We start from the raw sequence: 25,070 nt of genomic DNA, 5'->3' as shown, positions 1-25,070 counted from the left end.
CCGTGTAGTAAAGGGGTCCAGTCCAATTGGCAAAATAGGTATAGTGGCCCAAGAAATTGGCCGATGGATCTCTTCAGCTAACAGTCCAATATGCTCTAGACAGCTAGCGGGCCGCGGCTAGCAGGCTAGCAGATGGGCATTCAGGGGACGTCGCGACGTAGGAGCCAGTTGAAGAACCCCCTCGGGCAGATTACATCGGTAGCCCAGTCGTGAAGGATCGGCGGGGCTCCGTACCGGCAGTAAAAGGGGTCCATGCCAATTGGCAAAATAGGTATTGTAGCCCAAGGAGTGGCTGATGGACCTCTTCAGCTAGCCGGGAGAAGGACCTAGCATGGGCTAGCTCCCTGTAACGCTTGTCGTGGTTGGAAGAAGAGGAGGACCAAAGCGCAGCGTGGTAAGTGTCCATAATGATAATTTAATAAATCAAACAGAACACTGAATGAAATAACAAAAGTACAAACAAATAACCCGAAACAGTCCCGTATGGTGAAAACACTAACACAGGATACAACCACCCACAAAACACAAAGGAAAACAGGCTACCTAAATATGGCTCCCAATCAGAGACAACGACTGACACCTGCCTCTGATTGGGAACCATACTAGGCCAAACACATAGAAATATAACCATAGAACAAAACATAGAAAAACAACATAGAATGCCCACCCCAACTCACGCCCTGACCAAACCCAATACATTTTTGGGGCTGCCTCTCGGGCTTCCAGCCGCGCTGCCGTGCTGCCTCCTCATACCACCACCGCTCAGCTTTCGCTGCCTCCAGCTCTGCCTTGGGGCGGCGATATTCCCCAGCCTGTGTCCAGGGTCCTTCTCCGTCTAGAATCTCCTCCCATGTCCAAGAGTCCAGAACTCGCTGCTGCCCGATACCACGCTGCTTGGTCCTTGGTTGGTGGGTGGTTCTGTAACGCTTGTCGTGGTTGGAAGAAGAGGACCAAAGCGCAGCGTGGTAAGTGTCCATAATGATTGATTTATTAAATCAAACAGAACACTGAACGAAATAACAAAAGTACAAACAAATAACCCGAAACAGTCCTGTATGGTGAAAACACTAACATAGGATACAACCATCCACAAAACACAAAGGAAAACAGGCTACCTAAATATGGCTCCCAATCAGAGACAACGACTGACACCTGCCTCTGATTGGGAACCATACTAGGCCAAACACATAGAAATATAACCATAGAACAAAACATAGAAAAACAACATAGAATGCCCACCCCAACTCACGCCCTGACCAAACTAAAATAAAGACATAACAAAGGAACTAAGGTCAGAACGTGACAATCCCGGGTAAAAGTCCGACTTCAACTGTATATGGTTGGATGACAAATTGTCCTTTAAAGTTCATGTGGATAATCTTGTGACAAAGCTTAAATTGAAATTGGGTTTTTATTTTCATAATAAGGCTTGCTTCCCGCTTATGGCTAGAAAGAAGCTTGTTCATGCCACTTTTCTCTTTGTAATTGATTATGGTGACTTGTTGTATATGCATGCAGCCTCCTCTGTCTTACAGAGACTGGACTCTGTTAATCATGCCTCCTTGCGCTTTATTACAAATGCCAAGTCACTCACCCACCATTGCACCTTGTACCAAATGGTAGGTTGGACCTCACTTTATATGCGCAGAAAGATACATTTATATGTGTTCATCTACAAAGCCCTTTTGAGTAAACTCCCTCTTTACCTCTGTAGTCTGGTCTCCTTCACCACCAGCAGTTACCATACTCGGTCTGCTAGGTGTTGCTACTTAAAGTCCCCAGGACATTCACAGTATTAGGCAAGACTGCCTTCTCTTCTTGTGCACCAGAGGCATGGAATGGTCTACAATCCATGCTTCATCTAGATATGTTAGTGCCACTGATACACATGTTAAATATTGATGGGAGACTCTGTTACAGAGGAGTGTAAATGCTATTTTTTAGGCTGGATCATGTTGTTGTATGTTTTAATTATGTAATGTATTGATTGTTGCTGCCTTCTTGGACAGGGCTCCCTTGAAAAAGAGAATCTGGGTCTCAATGGGCTTTTCCTGTTTAAATAAAGGTTAAATAAATAAATAAAATGTGTGGTTTCTTTGCAGCAATTTGACCATGAAGGCCTGATTCACACAGTCTCCTCTGAACAGTTGATGTTGAGATGTGTCTGTTACTTGAACTCTATGAAGCATTTATTTGGTTTGCAATCTGAGGTGCAGTTAATAAGTCTAATGAACTTATCCTCTTCAGCAGAGGTAACTCTGGGTCTTCCTTTCCTGTGGTGGTCCTCATGAGAGCCAGTTTCATCATTGCGCTTGATGGTTTTTGCAACTACACTTGAAGTTCTTGAAATTGTCCATATTGACTGACCTTCATGTCTTCAAGCAATGATGGACTGTCGTTTCTCTTTGCTTATTTGAGCTGTTCTTGCCATAATATGGACTTGTTTTTTTACCAAATAGGGCTATCTTTTGTTTACCACCCCTACATTGTCACAACACAACTGACATGCTCAAACACATTAAGAAGGAAAGAAATTCCCCAAATTAACTTTTAACAAGGCACACTTGTTAATTGAAATGAATTCTAGGTGACTACCTCATGAAGCTGGTTGAGAGAATGCAAAGCTGTCATCAAGGCAAAGGGTGGCTACTCGTTTAACACTTTTTTGGTTACTACAATTCCATATGTATTATTTCATGGTTTTGATGTCATCACTATTATTCTACAATGTAGAAAACAGTAAAAAAGTCAAACACTAGAATGAGTAGGTGTGTCCAAACTTTTGACTGGAACTGTATATATTTTAAAAGTTAATTAGTTATACTATTTTGATATTGATTACTGCACTGTTGTGTAGAGCTTGCAAGTTAAGCATTTCACTGTACTCGTGCATCTGACAAAAAAAATTAAACACCAGCCCTCACTATGTTCATAGGAACCGGCACTGTGCAGGCATCTGATAAGGACAGCCTCGGGTCCTCGATCCTCGAGCAGATCAAACACTTTGAAGGAGAGGTTGGTGCTCAGTGTGTGTGTGTGTGTGTGTGGGCGCGTGTGAAAGCATACATGCGTGCGAGGGAGACCATATATTATGTGTGTGTGTGTGCGAACTATGGTTGAAATTACAATATTATGTTATAATGCTGTTATTGCATCAAATGGTTGTTTTATGCAACAGAATAAGGGGTTGTTAGAACGCTCATCTGTGTGTGTTCTTCTGAGGATGGGCCTCTGGAAGATTTACAATGTCTTTGGGTGATACCACATTCCAGAGCATGAGTTAATGTTTCTGTTCTATATGGTACCACGGAGAGATGACCCCAGGGCTAGACCTTGGTCTCTACACAAAGATAACTGTTTTTACAGCAGATATTGTCTGCTGTAAATTATAAGTATCTTTCATACAAATCTTAACCTTGTGACCCATTCCATACATCTGTTGTTCGTCATGTAGACTGAAGGGGGTGAATCTTGGCTATAAAAGACCTTTGTATCTTTGTCTCGGGGCTCTCAACGAATAATCTGAGGGTAATTCACCGACCAGCCATTATTAACGTAGAGCACTCAATCGATTCACTCTTTATGTACTTGTTTTTCCTTTTTTGTACTGACCTGCTCCCTTATTAATAAGTGAATAAAGATGTAGTTTAAGTATAACTCTGACTTGTGTGATAAGTTTCTCTCTCCTCATTTGATATTAAAGAAATTAACCACCACAGAACGTGTACGTGCGTGCTAGAGAGACCGTATGTTATGTGTGTGTGAAGCACAAAAAGACTGCTCTTTATATTGTAACACTTTTGAGAGCTCCTGGATTTCATTGCTACCTCCCTTTACCCGGCAAGCATGGAGAGATGACAGCAATACAGAACTGGACATAAGAGATCATCCATCTATCTAGATCTCTCCTTACCCCCACACACTATAGGCAGGTTGCCTAGCAGTTAAGAGCGTTGGGCCAGTAACCGAAAGGTTGCTGGTTTGAATCCCTACGCCAGCAAGGTGGAAAAGTCTGCCGTTCTGCCCTTGAGCAAGGCAGTTAACCCCCAACAACTGCTCCTAGGGTGCCGATGACGTTGGCATAGATTAAGGCAGTTCCCAGCACCTCTCTGATTCAGAGGGGTTGGGTTAAATGTGGAAGACACATTTCGGTTGAATGAATTCAGTTGTGCAGCTACTAGGTATCCTCTTTTCCTTCAAATAACTGTCTCACTTCTAAGCCTCAGACTGTTTTGTAACACACACACACACAGTCTTTCACTTTCCCCTGGCCAGTTTTCACTAGGCCTTTGATGAATGTATGATCCAAACCACAGCTGTGGAAACAGACCTCTAAGACCCTAAATGCTCCTTAATTCCAGGCAGACTTGTGTTGCTATGCTCCCGGGCAGAACACTTAATCCACCTGCCACAGGCAAATAGTTTAATGTGTCTATGTGTTCCATAGTCTGTGTGTGTGTGTGTCTGTGTGAGGGCACTCGCATGCAAATACATATCCACTTTTAAAAATACATACGTGCATAGTTGGAGCTGCATGTAGGCTATGTGAATTAAATTCGCTAAAACCTCTGAGCACAGCTTGGGCTATATAAATGCATATTCATACCGGGAGGCTGGAACAAAACTTTCCAATTCATAAGCAGTTCTAAAATAGCCTCTGGGGTAAATTTGAAAGTGAATGAATCCTGAGGGGAAACAGCAAGTCAGAAAGTTGTGCATCAACCATGCCCTCATGGGGTGTATTTAAGCAATAAGGCCCAAGGGGGTGTGGTATATGGCCAATATACCACAGCTAAGGGCTGTTCTAAGGCACGTCGCAACACGTGCCTGGATAGAGCCCTTAGCCGTGGTATATTGGTAATATACCAAAACGACCCGAGGTGCTATTATAAATTGGTTACAAACTTAAATAGAGCAGTAAAAATAAATACTTAGTCAGTCATACCCATGGTATACGTCTGATATACCACAGCTTTCAGCCAATCAGCATTCAGGGCTCGAACCACACAGTTTATAAACGTAGATAAGAGTTGACCAACTCTCTGGTCTTCCTGGTGAGATACTGGGTACACAGACTTTCTTTCCTACCTGTTGATCAGATCCCGGATGTCTCATCTCCCTCTCTAGTGACATTAAAGAACTGGACAGATGAAAGCTAATTCCAGGTAGTACTGTTGACAACCGCCACAATGTTTCCAACTACACAGAGATATGCACAGCAGGAGTGCTTGGTTGTAACAGTCTTCCAGAACTAGTCAAATGCAAATGTCACTTCTGTTTTTCCTTGAATAACAAATGTAAGCCCAAATGTAAGCATCAACCAGTGGGTCTTACGACAGGTATACAGAGATGACAAGTTTACAGAGGAGTATAGAGTGTAGTGATGTGTCCTATAAGGAGTATTGGTGGCAAATCTGATGGCCAAATGGTAAAGAACATCTAGCCGCTTGAGAGCACCCTTACCTGCCGATCTATAAATTACGTCTACATAATCTAACATCGGTAGGAAGGTCATCTAAAATCAAGGTTATTTTGGCAGCTAGGGTGAAAGAAGAGCTATTACGATAGAGGAAACCAAGTCTAGATTTAAGTTTTGCCTGCTGCTTTGATATGTGCTGAGAGAAGGACAACATACCATCTAGCCATACTCCCAAGTACTTGTATGAGGTGACTACCTCAAGCTCTAAACCCACAGAGGTAGTAATCACACATGTGGGGAGAGGGGAATTCTTCTTACCAAACCACATTACCTTTGTTTTGGAGGTGTTCCGAACAAGGTTAAGGGCAGAGAAAGCTTGTTGGATACTAAGAAAGCTTTGTTGTAGAGCGTTTAACACAAAATCCGGGGAGGGGCCAGCTGAATATAAGACTATCATCTGCATATAAATGGATGAGAGAGATTCCTACTGCCTGAGCTATGTTGTAGATGTAAATTGAGAAGAGTGTGGGGCCTAGGATTGAGCCTTTAGGTACTTCCTTGGTGACAGGCAGTGGATGAGACAGCAGATGTTCTGACTTTATACACTGCACTCTTCGAGAGAGATAGTTAGAAAACCAGGCCAAAGACCCCTCAAACACACCAATACTCCTTAGCTGGCCACAAGAATGGAATTGTCTACCATATAAAATGCTTTGGCCAAGTCAATAAAATAGCAGCACAACATTGATTAGAATCAAGGACAATGGTAACATCATTGAGGACTTTTAAGGTTGCAGTGACACATCCATAACCTGAGTGGAAACCAGATTGCATACCAGAGAGAATACTATAGACAATCAATCAACTGACTGGCTTTCTTGAAATCAACTTTTGATAAACAATGCAGAATAGAAATAGGCCTATGACAGGATCAGCTTGATCTACCAATTTAAATAAAGGACAAACAGTGGCTGCCTTCCAAGCAATGGGAACCTCCCCAGAGAGGAGACAGGTTAAAAAGGTCAGAGATAGGATTGGCGATGATGGGAGCAGCAACCTTAAAGAGGAAAGGGTCTAAACCATCTGACCCAGATAGTTTTTTGTGGTCAAGTTTAAGGAGCTCCTTTAGCACCTCAGACTCAGTGACCGGCTACAGGGAGAAACTTTGTAGTGGGGCAGGGGAAAAAGAGGGAGGAGCATTGGGGCTAGTCGCATTAGAAAGGGGTGGGAGATGAGGAAATGTTGGATGGCAAGTTACATACTGTAGGTCAGGGTTCCCAAATAGGCAGCCTGCATATATACTGAACAAAAATATAAATGCAACATGTAAAGTGTCGGTCCCATGTTTCATGAGCTGAAATAAAAGATTCTCCATACACACAAAAATATTGTTTCTCTAAAATGTGGTGAACAAATTTGATTACATCCCTGTTAGTGAGCATTTTTCCTTTGCCAAGATAATCCATCCACCTGACAGGTGTGGCATATCAAGAAGCAGATTAAACAGCATGATCATTACACAGGTGCACCATGTGCTGGAGACAATAAAAGGCCACTAAAATGTGCAGTTTTGTCACACAACACAATGCCACATGTCTCAAGTTTTGAGGAAGTGTGCAATTGGCATGCTGCCTGCAGGAATGTCCACCAGAACTGTTGCCAGATAATGTAATGTTATTTTTTCTACCATAAGCCGCCTCCATTGTCGTTTTAGAGAATTTGGCAGTATGTCCAACCAGCTTCACAAACGCAGACCACGTGTAACGACGCCAGCCCAGGACCTCCACATCCGGCTTCTTCACCTGCGGGATCGTCTGAGACCAGACACCCGGACAGCTGATGAAACTGTGGGTTTGCACAATTTCTGCATAAACTGTCAGAAACCATCTTCAGGGAAGCTCATCTGAGTGCTTGTCATCCTCACCAGGTCCTTGACCTGACTGCAGTTCAGCGTCGTAACCGACTTAAGTGATCACCGGCATGCTGGAGAAGTGTGGTCTTCACGGATGAATCCCGGTTTCAACTGTACCTGGCAGATGTCAGACCACGCATGTATGGCATCATGTGGGCAAGCGGTTTGCTGATGTCAACACAGTGCCCCATGGTGGAGGTGGGGTTATGGTATGGGCAGGCATAAGCTATAGACAAACACAATTGCATTTTATCGATTGCAATTTGAATGCACAGAGATAACGTGACAAGATCCTGAGGCCCATTGTCGTGCCATTCATCCACCACCATCAACTCTTGTTTCAGCATGATAATGCATGGCCCCGTGTTGCAAGGATCAGTACACAATTCCTGGAAGCTGAAAATGTCCCAGTTCTTCCATTGCCTGCGCACTCACCAGACATGTCACCCATTGAGAATGTTTGGGATGCTCTGGATCACCGTGTACGACAGCGTGTTCCAGTTTCTGCCAATATACAGCAACTTCACACAGCTATTGAAGATGAGTGGGACAACACCCCACAGGCCACAATCAACAACCTGATCAATTATATGCAAAAGAGATGTGTTGCGCTGTATGAGGCAAATGGTGGTCATACTGACTGGTTTTCTGATCCAGGCCCCTACTTTTTTTTAAAGGTATCTGTGACCAACAGATGCATATCTGTATTACTGTGAAATCCATAGATTAAGGCCTGTTGGGTTCTCAGAATATGAAATATACTTATTCATGTCACTGAGGGAGAGAGGGTAATGTATAATGTTTACATTATGTCAGGATATGTTATTGTTAGCCATCAGGGATCCTTTGGGAGGGATCCTCTGGGAGGAGAAGAGACACAGTCTGGTACCAGGCACCATGACAGCCGTGAGTTGGGGAGGAGTGAGCACTTTGGGGTAGAGGTCAGGTCAGATGAAGTGAGGAAGAACAGATATCACTAAGGTTCTGTCTAGCAACAAAGATGTATTGGCTGTTCGGATGTGTAGGAGGAGACTCAGCCTAGGAGGAACGGCTAAATATCAGTGCTTGTGTGAATTTTTTTTGTCTAATGCAGCTGTATTGATCTTCTGGGAAGAATAAACTTGTTTAATTGACGCTAGGGGTCAGATTTTTATTTATTTTTTAAATAACGTTCCCAAGGTAAACGGACTATTTCTCAGGTCCAGATCGTAGAATATGCATATAATTTACAGATTAGGATAGAAAACACTCCAAAGTTTCCAAAACTGTCAAAATATTGTCTGTGAGTATAACAAAACAGATTTTGCAGGCGAAAACCTGAGGAAATCTAACCCGGAAGTGATTTTTTTATTTTTTTATCTGTGTTTCATTTCGCGTCTTTCTTCCATTTAAAGGGGTATCAACCAGATTCCTTTTCCAATGGCTTCCTCAGGCAGTGACCAGGCTTTAGACATAGTTTCAGGCTATTATTTTGAAAAATGAGCGAGATTTTTCAAAACTAGTCAGGTGTCCTTTGATTAGTTCCTGCGCGCGAGTAGGGTAGCTCTCCATTTTCTTTCTCTCTTTTATTGAATAGGTTACGGTCGAAATATTATCGATTATGTATGTTAAAAACAACCTGAGGATTGATTATAAAAAACATTTGACATGTTTCTACGAACATTACGGATACTTTTTGGAATTTTCGTCGAACGGAAAGAGGCTGTAGTTTTCTGAACATAACGCGCAACCCAATTGTAATATTTATCGAACAAAAATAACATTTATTGTGTAACTGGGAGTCTCGTGAGTGCAAACATCCAAAGATTATCAAAGGTAAGCGATTAATTTTATTGCTTTTCTGACATTCGTGACCATGCTAATTTGGGGCTAGCTGTTCTAGCATTGATTGATACACTTACAAAAGCTTGGATTGCTTTCGCTGTAAAGCATATTTTCAAAATCTGACACGATAGGTGGATTAACAACAAGCTAAGCTGTGTTTTGGTATATTTCACTTGTGATTGCATGATTATAAATATTTGTAGTAATATTTTGTGCCCTGCAATTCAGCGGTTGTTTAGGAAAATTATCCCGCTAAAGGGATCCGTAGTGCAGAGAAGTTAAGCTTTCATAGTGTCCGTAGAGTTTTTTACTCTGAGAATTAAAACCTAACAGGCCTAAGGAATTTATTTAAATTGACTGATTTCCTTTTATGAAATGTACTCAGTAAAATCTTTGAAATTGTTGCGTTAATATTTTCTTTTCAGTATATAACATTTTTGTTCTTGGACATAAAATAATAAAATCACCATGAAATTAGCTCAGTGATTTTAATTTCTAAAATCTGTTCCCAAGTATTTCCACGCATAAATGGAGGCAACTGTGATCGTATCCAAATGGATTATGTTTTTGTCAAATACTATAAATGTTAGGGATTCTTGGGATACAAATTATTTAGAACTATGTTCTGCCCCTCAAGGAAAAATCTGCCCACGGCTGAATGTACTTGGGGACCCCTGCTGTAGGTAATGTCTATATACAGTATATACTCTATATATACACTCACAGTATATATACACTGTGTGTGTGTGTGTGTGTGTGTGTGTGTGTGTGTGTGTGTGTGTAGGGCTCTAAACTAACTTTTTCATTGGTGGTACTGGTGCTACCAACTTTTTCAGTTGATGGCACCAGCACATGATTTGGTCACACCAATTTCTTCTGATAATAATGACCTGACCTGTCCCATAATGTACCTAGATTCAATACAGAACCAGGCTAGTAATGACTAGCTATTTTTTTAATTATCATGCCCTTTGCAGGGCTTGACATTCAGGTAAATTTGCCAGTGCCAACTGAAAGCTACTGGCCCGAATGAAAAGACTACAGGCCTGGGAAAGCAGGTAGTCTTACTCTTTAGTCAACATTTAGTTGGGGAGATTTTGGGGGAAAGCCTTTAGAAATGATTATTCAAACAGTGCATGATGACTGGAATGCCCATCGCAAAGATTCAACCAAGACTTTTTGAAAACCTGGTCTGCATACCCATTGCTGTTTGAATAAATCTTGATAATAAAAACAAAAAACTAATTGTGAACCATTTAAAAACTAATTGTGAACCATCTAAAAACAAATTGTGAACCATCTATTAGCTACATTTCTTTCACTGGCACCCTAGCTACCAGTTAGAAGTTGGTGTCACACTGCCAAGTCAAAGGGTCGCAAATGCGAGAATTTTGGTCAAGGGCACAACTTTGGTTTTAGAAGAAGGGGTGGGACATACAGTACCAGTCAAAAGTTTGGACACACCTACTCATTCAAGGGTTTTTCTTTATTTTTACTATTTCCTACATTGTAGCATAATAGTGAAAACATCAAAACTATGAAATAACACATATGGAATAATGTATTAACCCTAAAGAAAGTGTTAAACAAATCATTGAGAGTTGCTACTTTGAGATTCTTCAAAGTAGCCACCCTTTGCCTTGATGACAGCTTCACACACTCTTGGCATTCTCTCAACCAGCTTCATGAGGTAGTCACCTGGAATGCATTTCAATTAACAGGTGTGCTTTGTTAAAATTACATTTGTGGAATTTATTTCCTTAATGCATTTGAGCCAATCAGTTGTGTTATGACAAGGTAGGGGTGGTATACAGAAGATAGCCCTATTTGGTAAAAGACCAAGTCCATATTATGGCAAGAAAAGCTCAAATAAGCTAAGAGAAACGACAGTCCATCATTAATTTCAGACATGAAGGTCAGTCAATTCAGAAAATGTGAAGAACTTTGAAAGTTTCTTCAAATGCAGTCGCAAAAACCATCAAGAGCTTTGATGAAACTGGCTCTCATAATGACCGCCACAGGAAAGGAAGACCCAGAGTTAACTCTGCTGCAGAAGATACGTTTTTTAGAGTTACCAGCCTCAAAGTGCAGCCCAAATAAATGCTTCAGAGTTCAAGTAACAGACACATCTCAACATCAACTGTTCAGAGGAGACTGCATGAATCAGGCCTTCATGGTCGAATTGCTGCAAAGAAACCACTACTAAAGAACACCAACAAGAAGAAGAGACTTGCTTGGGCCAAGGAACACAAACAATGGACATTAGACCGGTGAAAATCTGTCCTTTGATCCAAATTTGAGATTTTTGGTTCCAACCGCCATGTCTTTGTGAGACGCAGAGTAGGTGAACGGATGATCTCCACATGTGTGGTTCCCACCGTGAAGCATGGAGGTAGGCATGGAGGTGGTGGTGTGATGGTGTGGGGGTTCTTGCTGGTGACACTGTCTTTGATTTATTTAGAATTCAAGGCACACCTAACCGGCATCGCTACCAAAGCATTGTGCAGCGATACGCCATCCCATCTGGTTTGCACTTAGTGGGACTATCATTTGATTTTCAACAGGACAAAGACCCAACACACCTCCAGGCTGTGTAAGGGCTATTTGACCAAGAAGGAGAGTGATGGAGTGCTGCATCAGATGACCTGGCCTCCACAATCCCCTGACCTCAACCCAGTTGAGATGGTTTGGGATGAGTTGGACCACAGATTGAAGAAAAAGCAGCCAAACAGTGCTCAACATATGTGGGAACTCCTTCAAGACTGTTCGAAAAGCATTCCAGGTGACGCTGGTTGAGAGAATGCCAAGAGTGTGCAAAGTTGTCAGTAAGGCAAAGGGTGGCTACTATGAAGAATCTCAAATATATTTTGATTTGTTTAACAATTCTTTGGTTACTACATGATTCCATAGTTTGATTGTCTTCACTATTATTCTACAATGTAGAAAATAGTAAAAATAAAGAACAACCCTTGAATGAGTAGGTCTGTCCAAACTTTTGATTGGTACCGCATATATTTTTGTAAATATTTTTTATCCGGTCGGATAAACACTCCAAACAGCCTAGCCGACTGCTCGGAAGTGTCCGCATGGTCCTAAAGCATACCGCTGCCTCGTTTTGTATCACATTCCAATTATAAAACTTGGGGAGACAAATGCAATTTCAGACTGTGCCCCTGGTTTTGGTGGCAGTTTTGAGCCCTGGTGTGTGTGCATGCGTGCCTACCTGCGTGTATCTTCAGAGCGAGCAGTAAAAACTGCATGACATGCATTTTTGAAAGAGCAGCTATGAAATGCGGAGTGGAGAACTGATGCTTTTCAGCACTACCTACTAGTGATGGGGGAAAATATCTATACAGTTACATATCGGGATAATATTTGACGATATATTATATCGTTTTGACAATATCGCAATATTATTTTGTGCTAGTTGTCTATACCTGCACCAAAACGCCAGTATTTCTCCTTAATATCTTGTTCTCCATTTTATTTTTAATTAGGGAATCAATTTGTTTTGGCACTTTCATTTCACTGAATGATGAAACTTCTCATGGCTCCCTCGTGTCCCTCTGCAGCAGACATATGGTGAGCAATATGTTTGGAACATCGAATCAAAAAATCACATATACAGTAGAATCGTGATAATCGTAATACATATCGTATCGGCACCTAAGTATCATGGTAATATATTGAGGACCCTGGTAATTCCCAGCCATAATACCCACTAAATTACACCTCGGGCTTATAGGAGGGGAGGGGAGATGGAGGGGAGAAAGAGGAGGGAATAAGAGACTGAGGAGGGAGGGTGGGAGGAGAGAATAAAGGGGGGACAGGGAAGTGGGGAGATGGGAGAAGGACAGAGGTGCACGTGTGCCTGCACTACACAAGTGTGTGTGTGTATTGCTGCAGTACCTGAGTCAATGCGAGCCTGTCTGCGAGCAGCACACTCCTAGATGCGTAGTTTAGGAATGCCTTCAGCCACAGCTCTGGCCATGCCTCCCACCTCCTCGATCTCATTGATAAACTACAAGAAAGGAAAAGACATGTCAATAAACTACACATAGAGGAGACACATGGAAAAACATTTGAAGTACTGAAACAGAACACAATCAATACAAACAACCATTAAAATTACAATAAAGGGTGTGCAACCCCATGGGCCCAAGCCCTGACCTCCAAACCCTCACCTTCAGGGCAGTCCTGTAGACATCGTCGGTCAGCGCCTCCATCATGTGTGACCCTCCCCAGGGGTCAGCAACCTTGGGTATCCCAGACTCCTCTTGGATGATGATCTGTGTGTTACGTGCAATGCAGGCGCTCTTCACCGTGGGTAGACCCAGAGCCTCATCAAAAGAGTTGGTGTGGAGAGACTGGGTCCCTCCGAACACCGCAGCCATCGCCTCGGTCACCGTACGCACCACGTTGTTATACGGGTCCTGGGGAAAACAGAATACAACACAGAAAGGTCACAATAGATTAAATTAGACTAGACTACGTGGTGTAAAGAGACTGTGGGGGACAGGAAGTATCCTCTATCAGCACAGGTGAAGAAATTCTCAGACGACAGCTAAGTTCAGTGTTTATTAGATGACATAAGACCAGACGAGAGTGGGTTCACCCTTCATTAATGACTTGGCCACAATCAAAGTTATTGTGTTTGTCCTCCCCCCACCTGTTCAATGAGGGACCAGCCTGAGGTCTGACAGTGGTTCCTGAGGAGCAAAGACTTGGCCAGCTTAGGTTGAAACTTCTCCTTGATGAGTGTGGCCCACAGCCTCCTGCCTGCCCTCAGCTTGGCGATCTCCATGTAGAAGTTCATATCGATACCCCAGAAGAATGACAACCTGGAGAGGAGACAGAGGGATATAGAGTGTTGTTGTATGTACAAGTACCTGAGTATCAAAGGATTTTGTAAGAACATTTTATTTGGTGTTAACATTACTTGAGAAATAGTTTGACAAATTGAGTGATGTTTGAAGGGACCTGCATTATTGTAGATGTCAGATGGACTAAATGAACGATGGAGATTCATCGTTATTCCACAATAACAGAATGATGCAGAGACTGATTGTTCACATTAAACTGCATGTCAAACAAAAAACAATGATTGCAAAGTTAAACAAACCATACAACTCTATGCAAAAGGATAACTTCTAAAAAATGTTAACTGAAAACTGTACAAAAATACAACAGTGCAGATGAAAAGTTTGGTAACAGAATGATGGCACAAACAGCACAAACTTTGCATCTGCTATGTTCTTCAAGTAAATGTGTATTTGTAAAATGTTCAGTGGAAATTGTTAAAAGTAGTCCTTGTGCATAGAGTTGTATGGTTTGTATAATTTGTAATCATAGTTTTTTTCATTGGTTTTTGATTCCCTGAGGTCCTGACAAGATTATTATTTTTTTATTAAGTTGGAGGAGTTTCTCTTCTGCACTGTTTAACCAATAGAGTAAATGTGGAGGAGGAGTTAAGATCAAGTATTGCCTTATTAATGTCAAAAAACAGAACTCGTGTTTCCATTTCCACTGAAAACCACATGCCTCCTGTTGCATCTGAGCCCGCTGAGAATGCTGTGCAATTGCCCTTGACAAAACATAGGCTGGCTAAAAGTCATGGCTAAACGAAAGAACAGTCAATTCACAGCAACTTTAAAAAGGGGGGTATGTCCTTTGACCTCGCTGTCAATCATATGGCTCTACATCAAAAACATGACATGAAGCAGCGAGCCAGGAAATCACAGACAACCACTCCAGAAACAACCCATAGATAGCACTTAAGCACCATGCAAGAATGAGGTCCCGGGGACAACACACACGTATGATCTCACTGGGTGTGTTTACCTGGGGGCGAACTCGTCGATAGTGAGGCCCAGCTTTCAGCCCAGTACGGCAGTACTCCAGGCCGTTGGCGATGGTGTAGGCCACTTCCAAGATGGCGTCCGCGCCGGCCTCCTGGAGATGGTACCCACTGATGGAGATGGAGTTGAACTTGGGCATGTGCTGCCAGAGGAAACAACAAGTTGGTCAACCAATCAAATCAATCATAATCAATCAATCATGATTGTTGTTTTTCAGAGTCACTAGAAAGGCCTCTTTAGTGTCCTAAGTTTTCATAACTGTGACCTTAATAATTGCCTACCATCTGTAAGCTGTTAGTGTCTTAATGACCGTTCCATATGTGCATGTTCATTAATTGTTAATGGTTCATTGAACAAGCATTGGAAACAGTGTTGAAACCCTTTACAATGAAGATCTGTGAAGTTATTTGGATTTTTACAAATTATCTTTGAAAGACAGGGTCCTGAAAAAGTATGTTTCTTTTTTTGCTGAGTTTAGTAAAGTAGAGGGGGAAAAACTTCAATAATTGAACCTGACAGTCTATTTCCAGACAGAACACAAAATGTATTGGTGCCACTCAGCTTCAGAGGACCTGGGTTAATTAAAATTATTATATAATATATCACGTCCCAGAGGACTGGGTGATGTCGCCCTCTGAGACCGACGTGAGAAGGGTCTTTAATCAGGTCAACAACTGCAAGGCCACGGGCCCTGACGGTATTCCAGGGCGCCTTCTCAGAGCATGCACAGAACAGCTGGCAGGTAATTTTCTAAGTCTCCTTGTCCCAGTCTGTAATCACCACATGTTTTAAGATGACCACAATCATCCCTGTTCCTAAGTACTCTAAGGCTTCATGCCACAATGATTACCGCACTGTAGCACTCACTTCTGTAATCATGAAGTGCTTTGAGAGGCTGGTTATAGCACACTTTAACTCCACCATCTCAGCCACCCTAGACTCACTCCAATTTGCATACTGCCCAAACAGATCCATAGATGACGCAATCTCAATTACTCTCCACATTGTCCTCACCCACCTAGATAAGAAGAATACCTACGTGAGAATGCTGTTCATTGACTACAGCTCAGTGTTCAACACCATTATTGCCTACAAGCTTGTCACCAGGCTGAGGACTCTGGGTCTGAGCGCCTCCATCGGTGGCTGGATCCTGGACTTCCTTATGGGCCGACACCAGGTGGTGAGGGTAGTCAACATCACCTCCACCACGTTCACCCTTAACACATGGGCCCCACAAGGGTGTGTTTTTAGTCCCCTCCTGTACTCCCTGTTCACCCACGCACGACTCCAACACCATCATCCAGTTTGCTGATGACACGACGGTGGTAGGCCTGATCATTGGCGATAATGAGTCAGCCTACAAAGGAGGTCAGTCACCTGACAGTATGGTGCCAGAGAAAAAACCTCTCCCTCAATGTAAGCAAGATCAAAGAGCTGATCGTGGACTACAGGAAAATGGGGGGGGGGGCAAGCCCTTATCCACCGACGGGTGGCATTGGAGCAGGTAGACAATGTCAAGTTCCTCTGTGTCCAAATCACCAAAGACTGAAAGTTTGGCATGGGCCCTCAAATCATGAAAGGGTTCTACAGCTGTACCATTGAGAGCATATTGACTGTCTGCATCACTGCTTGGTATGGCAATAGCTCCATGCCATCCAGGACCTCTATATCGGTGTGAATAGCAGGCCCGGATAATCGTCAAAGACCCCAACCACCCAAGCCATAGACTATTTTCTCTGCTACCGCATGGCAAGAGGTATCGGTGCATCAAGTCTGACACCAACAGACTCTTCAACAGCTTCTATCCCCAAGCAATACAACTGATAAATAGCTAACCAAATAGCTACACAAACCGAGTTTCCCTTGTATCTTTATTGACCTTTTAGTTCAGTATTCAGTCACTATGCACACTAACAGGGACCCACACACTCACACCGTCATTTGCTCACTAACACATAATATGCACATACATTTATACTGACTCTACACACTGTTTATCTTATATCCTGTTTCCAAGACACCTTACCCCTGTACATATCTACCTCCATCAATCCAGTATCCCTGTCTCCTTACCTCTATACATATCTACCTCCATCAATCCAGTATCCCTGTCTCCTTACCCCTGTACATATCTACCTCCATCAATCCAGTATCCCTGTCTCCTTACCCCTGTACATATCTACCTCCATCAATCCAGTATCCCTGTCTCCTTACCTCTATACATATCTACCTCCATCAATCCAGTATCCCTGTCTCCTTACCCCTGTACATATCTACCTCCATCAATCCAGTATCCCTGTCTCCTTACCCTTATACATATCTACCTCCATCAATCCAGTATCCCTGTCTCCTTACCCCTATACATATCTACCTCCATCAATCCAGTATCCCTGTCTCCTTACCTCTATACATATCTACCTCCATCAATCCAGTATCCCTGTCTCCTTACCCCTATACATATCTACCTCCATCAATCCAGTATCCCTGTCTCCTTACCCCTGTACATATCTACCTCCATCAATCCAGTATCCCTGTCTCCTTACCCTTATACATATCTACCTCCATCAATCCAGTATCCCTGTCTCCTTACCCCTGTACATATCTACCTCCATCAATCCAGTATCCCTGTCTCCTTACCTCTATACATATCTACCTCCATCAATCCAGTATCCCTGTCTCCTTACCCCTATACATATCTACCTCCATCAATCCAGTATCCCTGTCTCCTTACCTCTATACATATCTACCTCCATCAATCCAGTATCCCTGTCTCCTTACCTCTATACATATCTACCTCCATCAATCCAGTATCCCTGTCTCCTTACCTCTATACATATCTACCTCCATCAATCCAGTATCCCTGTCTCCTTACCTCTATACATATCTACCTCCATCAATCCAGTATCCCTGTCTCCTTACCCCTGTACATATCTACCTCCATCAATCCAGTATCCCTGTCTCCTTACCCCTATACATATCTACCTCCATCAATCCAGTATCCCTGCACATGTAAATATGGTATTGGAACTGACTTAAATATTTCTTGTATATAGTATGCTTACTTACTTTATTGTGCATTTCATATTTCTTATTTCTCGTGTGTTTTTTCTTAGTACTACATTGATATTGATTATTGAATTGTTGGGTTTTGAGCTTGCAAGAAAGGCATTTCACTGTACTTGTGCATGTGACATTAAAACTTGAAACATATAACGCCATTTGATCAAACTAGGCAGTACCTTTAATGTTGTCCTGGTAGAACTTGTTGCTCTCCTCCACGGTGCTGAAGCCAGCATATTGCCTGATAGTCCAGGGCCTGAATGTGTACATAGTGGGGTAGGCCCCCCTAGTGTAGGGGAAGATGCCCGGAAGCTCGTCAGGCTTCATAGCAGAGTCTGCTTTAGTGTAGACGGGTTTGATGTTGAGGCCCTCCGGCGTACGTCAGATCAGGTTTTCTGGGTTCTTCCCCTTCAGCTGTTTCTTGGCCAGACTGGCCCACTCTGGGTGCAGGTCTACCTCATCCTGACAGAGCGCGGCAGTACGGAACTGTCTGGAGTTTTTCTGTGAGTGTGTGTTGGTGTATGTATGTGTGTGTTAGGAGCAGCGAGCTCCTAGGAGTCGGCGTACAGCCAGAGCTGCACATGTCCTCTGTGCGGTCAGCATGATGGGCCTAGATCAGTACCACATGAGACACCTACAGAAGGAGAGAAATAAAAGACAGAGACTAGAATGGAGGAAATCACTAACTCTGGTTTAATTTGTTGAATAATGTCATAGCATTGGACACCAGCAGAACAGGCCAATTGACAGAATTGTCATCAGTCTGAGTGACATACCAGACGATCTACAGCGCCTTCGGGAAGTTTTCAGCCCACTTTACTTTTTCCACATTTTGTTACATTACAGCATTATTCTAAAATGTATAAAAAAATGTTTTAAAGATCCTCAACAATCTACACACAATACCCCATAATGACAAAGAGAAAACAGGTTTAGAAATATTTGCAAATTTAAAAAAAAAAAAAAAACAGAAATACCTTATTGACATACACTCCCGTTTAAAGTTCAGGGTCACTTAAAATGTCATTGTTTTTTAAATAAAAGCACATTTTTTGTCCATTAAAATATCAAATTGATCTTAAATACAGAGTCGCCATAGTCAATGTTGTAAATTACTATTGTAGCTGGAAACAGCTGATTTTTTAATGGAATATCTACATAGGCGTACAGAGGCCCATTATCAGCAACCATCACTCCTGTGTTCCAATGGCACGTTATGTTAGCTAATCCAAGTTTAGCATTTGAAAAGGATAATTGATCATTGGAAAACCCTTTTGCAATTATGTTAGCACAGCTGAAAACTGTTGTTCTGATTAAAGAAGCAATACAACTAGCCTTCTTTAGACTAGTTGAGTATCTCTGGTCACCCCCAAAGCCAATTCCTCCTTTGGCCGCCTCTCCTTCCAGTTCTCTGCTGCCAATGACTGGAACGAACTACAAAAATCTCTGAAACTGGAAACACTTATCTCCCTCACTAGCTTTAAGCACCAGCTGTCAGAGCAGCTCACAGATTACTGCACCTGTACATAGCCCATCTATAATTTAGCCCAAACAACTACCTCTTCCCCTACTGTATTTATTTATTTTGCTCCTTTGCACCCTATTATTTCTATTTCTACTTTGCACATTCTTCCACTGCAAATCTACCATTTCAGTGTTTTACTTGCTATATTGTATTTACGTTGCCACCATGGCCTTTTTTTGCCTTTACCTCCCTTATCTCACCTCATTTGCTCACATTGTATATAGACTTATTTTTCTACAGTATTGTTGACTGCATGTTTGTTTTACTCCATGTGTAACTCTGTGTTGTTGTATGTGTCGAACTGCTTGCCTACCTGGTTAAATAAAGGTGAAATAAATAAATAAAATAAAAAATATGGAGCATCAGCATTTGTGGGTTCGATTACAGGCTCAAAATGGCCAGAAACAAAGGCCCTTCTTCTGAAACTCGTCAGTCTATTCTTGTTCTGGAGAAATGAAGGCTATTCCATGCGAGAAAATGCCAAGAAACTGAAGATCTGGTACAACGCTGTGTACTACTCCCTTCACAGAACAGCGCAAACTGCCTCTAACCAGAATAGAAAGAGGAGTGGGAGGTGCACAACTGAGCAAGAGGACAAGTACATTAGTGTCTAGTTTGAGAAACAGACGCCTCAACTGGCAGCTTCATTAAATAGTACCCACAAAACACCAGTCTCAACGTCAACAGTGAAGAGGCGACTCCGGGATGCTGGCCTTCTAGGCAGAGTTCCTCTGTCCAGTGTCTGTGTTCTTTTGCCTATGTAAAGCTTTTCTTTTTATTGGCCAGTCTGAGATATGGCTTTTTCTTTGCAACTCTGCCTAAGAGGAAGAGAGAGAGAGGCCAACGGAGATGCCAGTGGAGACGCATGGATTACCCAAGAAGGGAACAGGCTAGATGTGTAAATTAGAAGTTAATTCATAGGCTGGGCTATTAATCCACCATTCCTATGCTAGCCTACATATTATGCCAAGCACAATATTGGACAAAAGGAGCCTACGTTACTCTTCAGTCCAAGGACCTTACATGTTCTGTTTAAAGGGTGAATTGGCTCCGCATGCCAAAACTCAATCTAAACATCGATTCTCAATTGCGGTATGGTTCTAGAAAGACAAATTCCTCTATTTTCATATAACTTAGTTTTTTTTCTTATCACAAATGCAAAACACACACTTACTGTACACTGTTTTAACCGGCTTGCACAGTTGCAGCCACCAGTATTTTTCAGGGACAACATGTTTGTGGCATCAGTCTTACGTTTACACACAAGTGTTCGGACACGCAGATGGCTAATTAGCACAGGTTGTCCACTCTGTCTTCTGTAACAAATGCTGTAACATGGAAATATGGACATGTGGGAACCCTAATCCTATAAAAAGGTGTGTTTTAATTTCACCTTCAGTTAGTTGTTGTGGCAATTTCCTGTATTACCAAATTAGGAGAGTTACAAACCACACACCAGTCAGAGTTATACTTAAACTTCATCTTTAATAATATGAGCTTTACAATAGCCCTTTGACTATCATATCAATTCAGTGTCTATAATGAATTCTGAGAGTGCCTACAGAAGCATACAAATATATTTTATAGCCAAGATACACCCCTCTCAACTTACATGACGAACCACAGATCTTAGGAACAGTTCACAAAGAAAGACTTTTACTTGAGAGAGGAGTATCCCATAGCCAGATAGCATTCGCTGTAAATTATCGTTCAGTTTGGTCTCTAAGACGAGGTTCTAATCTCGTTCCTGGTACTTCATAGTACAAAAACACCAACTCATCCAATGGCATATATCAATTATCAACTCTAGATACTCTCATCTCAAGTAAACCCCCTCTTGACTCCACTCCTGGACAAGCTCACTGAGGGGAGTGACTTGCACACAGACATGGTGGAGACAAGTAATTGGTTCCCCCTTAATCACTCCATCCCTTCACATGGTTTAACAGATACATTCACATATGAAGACAATGTTCCATCCTGTCCTCTTCCCTTTCTGATATTCTGCATAGCACCAGAGACATGTAAAAGACAAGCCTGACCTCTCCCCTCGATGGGCCCCAAATGACTGAGCCCCAGCTAAGAAAAAAGTGCAACTGCCAACACTATAGTCCAAAAGGATACATTCTAATGACAAGTATCTCACATAGCATATTATGTAAATAAAACATCTTATTTATCTATGTTACCCAACTAATTCTGATTCATCCGCCACAGTGTGCAAAGCCGTCATCAAGGCAAAGGGTGGCTACTTTGAAGCATCTCAAATATAAAATTGATTGATTTGTTTAACACTTTTTTGGTTACTACATGATTCCATGTGTGTTATTTCATAGTTTTGGTGTCTTCACTATTATTCTACGATGTAGAAAATAGTAAAAATAAAGAAAAACCCTGGAATTAGTAGGTGTCCAAACTTTTGACTGGTACTGTATATATTGATGTTACTCATATTGATGTTACACAGGTAACGGAAACCAATTGTTACTTACCGTCTTAATGTGTTGGTTAACAACATGCATAGCAAAGTTTGCAGAACTAATAAACATGTCACGACGTTCGTCTGAGGAAGAAGGAGCTGCCTCCAGCTCCTCTTTTGGACGTCGATACTCTCCCGTCTGTGCCCAGGGTCCCTTGCCGTCCAGGATTTCCTCCCATGTCCAGGAGTCCATTACACCACGCTGCTTGGTCCTTTGGTGGTGGGTAGTTGTCACGACGTTTGTCTGAGGAAGAAGGAGAGGACCAAAGTGCAGCGTGGTACGTGTTCATGACTTATAATAACACTGAACACTAGAACAAGAAATAACAAAACGGAACAAACGAAACAGTCCTGTCTGGTGTAGACACAAAACAGAAAACAACTACCCACAAAACACAGGTGGAAAAAGGCTGCCTAAGTATGGGTCTCAATCAGAGACAAAGATAGACAGCTGCCTCTGATTGAGAACCACACCCGGCAAACACATAGAAATAGAAAACATAGAACAAAAACATAGAATGCCCACCCCAACTCACGCCCTGACCAACCAAAATAGAGACATAAAAAGGATCTCTAAGGTCAGGGCGTGACAAAACAGTTGAAGTCGGAAGTTTACATACACCTCAGTCAAATACATTTAAACTCAGTTTTTCACAATTCTTGACATTTCATCGTAGTAAAAATGTATGTCTTAGGTCAGTTAGGATCAGCACATTATTTTAAGAATGTGAAATGTCAGAATAATAGTAGAGAGAATGACTTATTTCAGCTTTTATTTCTTTCATCACATTACCACTGGGTCAGAAGTTTACATACTAATTTAGTGTTTGGTAGCATTGCCTTTAAATTGTTTAACCTGGGTCAAAGGTTTTGGGGAGCCTTCCACAAGCTTCTCACAATAAGTTGGGTGAATTTTGGCCAATTCCTTCTAACAGAGCTGGTGGAACTGAGTCAGGTTTGTAGGCCTCCTTGCTCGCACATGCCTTTTCAGTTCTGCCCACACATTTTCTATAGGATTGAGGTCAGGGCTTTGTGATGGCCACTCCAATACCTTGACTTTGTTGTACTTAAGCCATTTTGCCACAACTTTGGAAGTATGCTTGGGGTCATTGTCCATTTGGAAGACCCATTTGCGACCAAGCTTTAACTTCCTGACTGATGTCTTGAGATGTTGCTTCAATATATCCACATAATTTTCCTTCCTCATGATGCCATCTATTTTGTGAAGTGCACCAGTCCCTCCTGCAGCAAAGCACCCCCACAACATGAATCTGTCACCCCCGTGCTTCACGGTTGGGATGGTGTTCTTTGGCTTGCAAGCCTCCCCCTTTTTCCTCCAAACATAACAATGGTTATTATGGCCAAACAGTTCTATTTTTGTTTCATCAGACCAGAGGACATTTCTCCAAAAGGAACGATCTTTGTCCCCATGTGCAGTTGCAAACCGTAGTCTGGCTTTTTTATGGCGGTTTTAGAGAAGTGGCTTCTTCCTTGCTGAGCGGCCTTTCAAGTTATGTCGATATAGGACTGTGGATATAGATACTTTTAAACCGGTTTCCTCCAGCATCTTCACAAGGTCCTTTGCTGTTGTTCTGTGATTGATTTGCACTTTTCGCACCAGAGCCAGAACGCGTCTCCTTCCTGAGTGGTATGACGGCTGAGTGGTCCCATGGTGTTTATACTTGCGTACTATTGTTTGTACAGATGAACGTGGTACCTTCAGGCGTTTGGAAATTGCTCCCAAGGATGAACCAGACTTGTGGAGGTCTACAATTTTTTTTCCTGAGGTTTTGGCTGATTTCTTTTGATTTTCCCATGATTTCAAGCAGAGGCACTGAGTTTGAAGGTAGGCCTTAAAATACATCCACAGGTACACCTACAATTGACTCAAATGGTGTCAACTAGCCTTTCAGAAGCTTCTAAAGCCATGACATACTTTTCTGGAATTTTCCAAGCTGTTTAAAGGCACAGTCGACCTAGTGTATGTAAACTTCTGACCCACTGGAATTGTGATACAGTGAGTTATAAGTGAAATAATCTGTCTGTAAAAAATTGTTGGAAAACTTACTTGTGTCATGCACAAAATCAGTTAGATTAACAAGAATTTAAGCTTTCTGCCAATATAAGACATGTCTATGTCCTGGAAAGTTTGCTGTCATTCTCGTCACATTAGTGCACGTTAGCATCAACCGTCCCGGTATAGGGACACCGATCCCGTAGAGGTTTTAAATTAATTTCTAAAAGTTTGTTAGTATAGAAGCTAACGTCGGCTAAAGTTTGCTCCAGTCAAGCTAGCCTGTCGTTGTCATGGCGACAGCTTGCTGTTTTTAGGATTATGTTGAGAAATACATGATGAAAATGTATATGAGATAAGATGATAGTTAATACCTTTTTACAATTAGTTTTTCGTATGTTGGCTATTGGGAATTGTATGAGAGTAGCCATGTCCGTTGAATGAGAGAGAGCCAACTGAAAACTGTATTGAAGTGAGAAGCACCAGATAAACTATTTTAAATCTTTTAAGGTTTCTTCTCACCATACCCTATCCAGGTCCCAAGGTTTAAGAGGGTAAACAACACTACTAGACCATGTGTGGTTTCACTACACGCTGCTAGTACAAAACCATGCTATTTTTTTTCATTGTACTACCATGGTTCATTTTGGTACCATGGTAGCTACTACAATGAAAAAAAATACCATGTATTTTTGGTCACTACTATGGCAGGAAAACACCATGGTCCTGGTGCAAATTCCATTGTATTTTCCTGCCATAGTAGTACAATGAAAAAACTACCATGGTACTATGATAGTTTTTTGGTTACTACCATGGCAGGAAAATACCATGGAATTTGCACCAGGACCATGGTGTTTTCCTGCCATGTTAGTGACCAAAAAAACATGATAGTACCGTGGTAGTTTTTTCATTGTACTACCATGGTACATTTTTGTAAGGGGAAGCTCTCAAGAACTTGAACACACACGCGTGCACGCAC

At 42.1% G+C, this 25,070-nt stretch overlaps 1 pseudogene; it reads right to left on the bottom strand.

Annotated features, from left to right (window-relative positions):
• LOC120019366 overlaps window positions 1-18,686 on the bottom strand; it is a 75,665-nt pseudogene extending 56,979 nt beyond the window's left edge.
• Window positions 18,687-25,070: the final 6,384 nt, after the last annotated feature.

The sequence above is a fragment of the Salvelinus namaycush genome, chromosome 24, assembly GCF_016432855.1.
Source record: "Salvelinus namaycush isolate Seneca chromosome 24, SaNama_1.0, whole genome shotgun sequence".
Taxonomy (NCBI): domain Eukaryota; kingdom Metazoa; phylum Chordata; class Actinopteri; order Salmoniformes; family Salmonidae; genus Salvelinus; species Salvelinus namaycush.
This window is presented reverse-complemented; position numbering and strand designations above follow the sequence as displayed.